This window comes from Lactuca saligna, chromosome 5 (assembly GCF_052625555.1).
Source record: "Lactuca saligna cultivar CGN05327 chromosome 5, ASM5262555v1, whole genome shotgun sequence".
Taxonomy (NCBI): domain Eukaryota; kingdom Viridiplantae; phylum Streptophyta; class Magnoliopsida; order Asterales; family Asteraceae; genus Lactuca; species Lactuca saligna.
The window spans coordinates 296,019,157-296,025,890 of NC_136421.1; the positions used below are offsets into that span (position 1 = coordinate 296,019,157).

Below are 6,734 nucleotides of genomic sequence, written 5' to 3' on the forward strand. Positions count from 1 at the left end.
TAAACCTGAAACCACATTCGAGAAATTTAAACTTGATCCAACCAGTCACCATTCTATTTATCATCCTCATCAATTTCTATTTTTTTTCATCTTTAATGATATCAACGTCTTCACTATCCCTTCTTTTTTCGATCCTTCAACTCCGACGAACCAACACCATCACCTTTTTATTGGGTTGTGGTGGTAGAAAATTCAATGAAGAGATAGTGGGGTGTGGGTTGGTTAGTCAAAGTTGAAAGACCGAAAAAATAAGGGATGATGAAGACGTCAATATCACTATAGATGGAAACGAAATAGAAGTTGAGGATGATGAGAGATGAGATGGTGACTAGTGGGACCCAACTTAAATTTCTTAAATGTGGTTTCAGGTTTAGGATGAGGAGATGCAGATATGTGGGGTCTATTAATTTTTTTAATATATAAAAAATAAATGCATAAATAAAAAAATTAAAAAATAAAATAAAAATGGCACAATAGTATTTTTGAGGTAGGACATTGAGCAAATGCACAACAAAAATAAATAGTAAGTATCATCCAAGTTAAAAAAAAAAATAAGTTATAGATCAAACGCACAAATTACCCAAACTACAGGGACCATTCGTGTATTTTACTCTTACATTTTCGGTTTGTTTACATCTGGGTAACTATCTTTTTTTGTACACATCTAGGTAATGAACTTTTTGAAAGTGTTCACATATAACCAGTTATGACCGGATGTATACAGCAGGTCATAATGATCATATGTGAACACTTCCAAAAAAATTGTTACCTAGATGTATACAAAAAAAAAAAAAAAAAAAAAAAGATAGTTACCCAGATGTAAACAAACCGAAAAGTTAATTACCTTATTAAGTCCATTTCCCACAAGTAATTCCCTCTATAAAAATATCTTATAACTTATAGTTATCCCAAACCTTTAGTAAATTATTTATTTATTATTATTTTTATCAAACACTAAAAAATGTTTATGAACTTATAACGTTTTAACATCATATAATTAATCTAAGCATTTAAAAAAAATTGTTTTCATACCGTTATAAATTAATAAACTAATAAATTAAATAGTGATTCCAAACATGCACTAAATAAAATTGAAATCGTATCATTAAGTAACCTTTCTCGTCCAATAATAATAATAATAATGATTTTAATACTGTGCCATCAAAATTAAACTCATTCTACACATGACATCAATGATAGCCAAAAAATTATCAAATTAAGATTTAACCTGAGAAGGTAATCCCTGATCTTTACAAAATGGGATTCACATAAGGTTAATAACAAATTAGCGTGGAACATCATTGGTGCCAGGTTTTTAACGATGGTATTAGCTAGGCAAGAAACCTTCAAATTTTGCGAAAGTACTATTGGTTGCTTATGTGCTACACATTACTCCTTAGCAACTTTCAAGCCATAATTTAAACAACTAAAAAAACACCCATTGCTACAGAATAACAACATAGGACTTATGTGGCAGAATAACGACAAATAAGGTTAACAAGAAATTAGCAATGATCATATTAGTGATGGATTTTAATCCATTAAATTTGTTGTTACTCCATCGCAAAATTCAACTATTTTTCAGAAAATACACTTTGAGTTTTTTAAGGGGGATGGAGTCGAGAAGATTTAGGAGGGGACTAAGGGCGGTACTGCCAAAAGGGTCCTTCAACGGGTAGGCTAACCCGTTACACCATTTCTACTTCATGCTTTGATTAGTTATATTTTGTATCTAAATGATTTTACCAAAATATTTTGTATGTTTTTAATTAATGGGTTTTGTGAATCAGTTTTGTATTTTTTTTTTTTTTTTTTTTTTTTTTTTTTTTTTTTTTTGTAAATTAGTTTTGTATGATTTTATTTTATTTTAAAATACACAAAAAAAAAAAAAAACATTGAATGTGTTGAGCACTACAATAAATGAAAGTATTACCGGTGACAGACGTCGTTACTAAAAGTGGTACTTGTCGCCACTAATATTTTAAGCAGCGACGTGTCATCATTAAAAGGTCGTCGTTGATGTTTCGTCGCTAATACTTCAAATGTCGCTGCTAAAGGCATGTCGCCGCTAATAATTGAGCGTCAGCGCTAAAGGTCTATCGCCGCTAATAATTGAGCGTCCCCCCTAAAGGCATGTCGCCGCCAATAACCAAGTGTCGCCACTAAAGGCGTCGCCAGTAATTGTATTTTCCATTTTTTTTGTATTTAACATTAAAATTAAAAAACTGTTGTGATATTAATTAATCTAATCAAACATCTTTCTGTTGGATTAGGTGTCTAAACACATAACTATAATTGGTATGTATTTGACCCGATGGTAGCGTGATCATTTTGGGTTGCCTTCACCATAGCAATTTAATAGGATGAATTATAGAGAAAGAGGTTGATAAATGATTTATTAATATATTATAAGAAATGGATGTGAAACCCATGTATTACATGAGTTTATTATATATATATATATATATATGTATATATATATATATATATATATATATATATATATATATATATATATATATATATAAATTTTTAACAATTTGAAAAGTTTTAATTTATAAGAAAAATGAGAATTTTTTTGAATTATTAAAATTAATGATGCTTTAATGTATTGAATACATTATATATATATATATATATATATATATATATATATATATATATATATATATATATATATATATATATATATATATATATAACACTTTCTAATAAATATCTTATATATATATATATATATATATATATATATATATATATATATATATATATTACTTTACATATTAAGTGTGAAATTTTAATTTAATAAAATGAATAATACAATAAAATGTCAAGTGAAATAGAAAATTCAAAAATTCTAGAAAATGTTATGTGTCCAAATGAAGGAGAAGATGACATGTGGCAAAAAAATTCTTTATTTATTAGAGAGGATAATATATTAATTAAGAAATCATATTATTTAATTAGTATTGATTTGGAATTAATTGGTGATTAAAAGAGACTAATTGAATTAAGGGGACTAATATTGCAATTATCTGATAGTTGGAAGTTGGGCTTGTGGATCCCTTAGGAAGGGGTGGACGAAATCGTTTGTGTAGCCCACATAGATTTCGTCCATAAGGGGGCTTCTAGAAGGATCTACTGGACTGCTTAAGGCTTAAGTAATCAGATTAGGATTTTACTTGAAACCCTAGTAGCTCAGCTATAAATACATCCTTAGGCTTCATGAAATCGACCCTATACACTTAAGAAAGAACCCTAGCCGATTTTAGAGCCTCACACACACACACACACACACACACACTCTCTCTCTCTCTCTCGTATTCTTCCATTACTACTTGGTGTTTGTTATTCCATTAGAGGTGCAACAATTGAGGCACTAAACTCTTGAAGGTCAAGATCAACAAGCTACAAGAAAAGATATTCATCTAATTATGTTTAAGTCATCAATTTCGAAAATTGTATGCTAGATTAGGGTTTATGCTTTGGATAATTATTTGCAAGTATAACATGAGAAAAACTCAGATCCAAAGCATTAGGGTTGCATGTACACCATATGAATGTTGTAGTGCTCAAATCCCATCAGTGGTATCAAAGCTTAGGGTGTTTTTTGTGATAACCCGAAATTTTTTTGCTTTATAAGTTCAATAGTCAACTCAACTGAGTGTCAGACTCCTTGCTAATGAGTTCCAGCCTTGTTAAAGGTCATTCTAAGGAGTTTTAAGCCTAGTACACTTAAGGAATAAGTGTTGGGAATTATCTGCTAAAAGCCACTGTACAAGATGCAAGCCCTAAACTCCATCATATGGAATTTACAGCCGTAAACATGGAGTTTACGGCCGTAAACATGGAGTTTAGCCGTAAACTCAACCTTGGCCGAAAACTCCTGCATAAGTACTCATTCTCTTCAACTTTTCTTCATTATCTCACTTCCACCTCAAGAACACTTGAGTTCTTTATCAAGTATCATCCCGATTTTCATCCTAGATCTTCGAAAGTTGTAAGTGTTTGATATTTGCATATTTAGTCTTATATTAAGCATAGATTTTTATCATTTATTAGCTAATTTATTGCATATCATGGACAAAAGATACTTAAAGGTGTTTGAATTATGTTTTCAGTCCAAAGGTGAAGCTCGGAAGCAAAAGGAAGCAGGAGAAGCGGTTGGGAGCTCGGGAATTGAACAAAGAAGAAAACCACCAAAAACAACATCTACTCGGCGAGTAGGGTCGACTACTCGGCGAGTCCGATCAAAGAATCGAGAAGATAAAGACTCCGTGACTTACCGTGCATGGGAATCAAGTGATGGACTCGGCGAGTCGATTCGCATCTATAAAAACGGCTACCTAGATTGCCATTTGATATTCTGGAACCCTTGGGGAGAAGCAAGATGCGGATCAGAGCCAAGAGAGATCTGAAGAACGAAGATACAACCTAGAATTCAATCCCGAAGGATATTTGAGGCAAATCTACATCATTCTACTTAATCTTTTGTTTTCCAATATGGCTATACAATTAGAATTCGTTTTATTGCTGTTACCTACCTCAATCATAAGCTAAAACTCTTAAACTTCTGTTTAGGGATACAATATTGATACTATGGTTTGATTTATGGTAGGATTAATTCAATGTTGGTGATTTTGTTTATTTTAGCTTGTTAAAGAACCTTATGTGTGAATAAAAAAACTATTTTTTCTGTTAATAGGAAGATAATTAAATAGTATGAACATTTTTTAATTGTCAACCTCATGTGCTTATGTGACCACTTCATCATATGACTAGGATTAATGAACATGAAACTAGAATTAATAAGAAAAATGGGTAAATTCATGTATGAGCTTGTGTGATGACCATCAACAAAAAGTTAACTAAAGGACCAAATTAGTTAGCTATTACAAGTCTAAATTAACCCGAATAAATAATCTAGTGAATTAAATTAAATTATACAACTGATCACTGTTTGAGTTAGTTTGTTCTCTAAGGATTACTGCAGTGAACGTGAATCTAATCACTTGAATTGGTAACCAATAGAAGAATTAATCCATTGCACTATTACCATAATATCAACCATAAGATCAATTGAGTTGAACTGAACAGAAGTCCTTCCCATTATTGAATTTAGTTAAATCTTTGCTTTTGTAGTTCTTAGTTTAAGTAATAGTTAGTAAGTTTCTAATCTTGTAAAACTAGAGAAAACCCCTTTTATTATTTAGATTTAGATAAAATTAGTTTTTAGTTTTAATTTACCGTTCCCTGTGTTCGATACCCTACTAATTTAGCATTACCACAATTGATAGGTCCACTATCTTTGTGTGTTTATTTTATAATTAAAAGTAGGTTTAAAACTAGTTGAGTTCACACACATCAAGTTTTTGGCGCCATTGTCAGGGAACGGTTCTAAATTAGCACTAATTTCTATTTTTATCGATCCTTTGTGTGAGATTTATCTCACACAAAGTTAATTCTTAGGTAATTTGGTAGTTAGTATAGGTTTTAATAAATATCCGTTTTAATAGTTAATTAGAAAAAAAAATTATGTTTTTGCCTTGAACTCGCCGAGTGCACTCGTGACAACTCGGCGAGTCCATCGCTGTTCACAATTTAAAATTTTATTTTATTTTTGTTCTTTTTACGCGTTTTTCTTGTTTTGCTTGCAGTTATTTCATGACCCGAGGATCTGATACACCTCTGGTCCTTCATCTAGAAGACCCGGAATCCGCACTAAGGAGGAATAAAGGAAAAGCCGTTGGAGAATCCGTTTCTTCAAAGAACTCGCCACTAAAGAACCTCAAGTCCGTTTTCAGCAAGAAGAAGAGCAGCAAATCAGGAGCATCCAGTGCCTCTTTAGCAATCAAAGACCCGATTAAAGAAGACACCGAGTACGAGACCGAGGGAGAAGAAGATCTCACTTTCGGGCACGAATCCGACTTTGAAGACGAATTAGCCATTGTCATGGCTAACATCGATGAAATCCTCATGGGGGAATGGAAGAAGAGGATGCGTGATGATACCGGACTGGGACTTGTGCAACCCGCAATTCCTGCTACTGCTACTTTCGAACTAAAGGGCCACATACTCGCTCAACTTAAGGAGATTCCTTTTTATGGAAAAGACCATGAAGATGCTTACAAGCATTTGGATGAAGTCAATGATGTAGCGGATTACAATGTTCCAAACGTGCCTCACGAGACTCAGCTACTTCGCATGCTCCCAGTTACATTCAAAGGTGCTGCAAAAGACTGGCTTAAGTCACTCCCTCCCGGGTCAGTCACCATATGGACCAAGATGAAAGAAGAATTTATAGATCACTTTTGCCCACCTTCTAAAATAGCCAAGTTAAAGAAGGCCATTGCTAAGTTTGAACAACAAGCTGGGGAATCACTATATGAAGCGTGGGAGAGGTACAAGAGCCTGCTAAGGAATTGCCCGCACCATGACCTCAATAGCTAACAAGAAGTTTCCATCTTCTATGATGGAGTCAATGTCACCACAAGGCAGTTACTTGATTCGCAAGGCCCGCTCACAAGGAAGCCACCCCCGGAAATCAAAGAATTAATTGAAGAATTGTCTAAACATTCTAAAGAATACCACAACCCAAGAAATGAAGTAAGTTGGGGGGTAGTGAACTCGGCCAATGATGGCATGGCGGTGATGATGGCTATAATCCTGTAATGCAAAGAAAACTGAGTTGGTCAGGTTTGGGAGCCTGGTGAGCATATAGGGTTTTCAACCCA

At 33.1% G+C, this 6,734-nt stretch overlaps 1 non-coding gene across 1 annotated transcript; it reads right to left on the reverse strand.

Annotated features, from left to right (window-relative positions):
• Nucleotides 1-6,333: 6,333 nt before the first annotated feature.
• Nucleotides 6,334-6,440, reverse strand: LOC144999132 (small nucleolar RNA R71). The gene has a single exon (XR_013660653.1). It is a non-coding gene; the product is annotated as a small nucleolar RNA R71 (small nucleolar RNA).
• Between the last annotated feature and the right edge of the window lie 294 nt (nucleotides 6,441-6,734).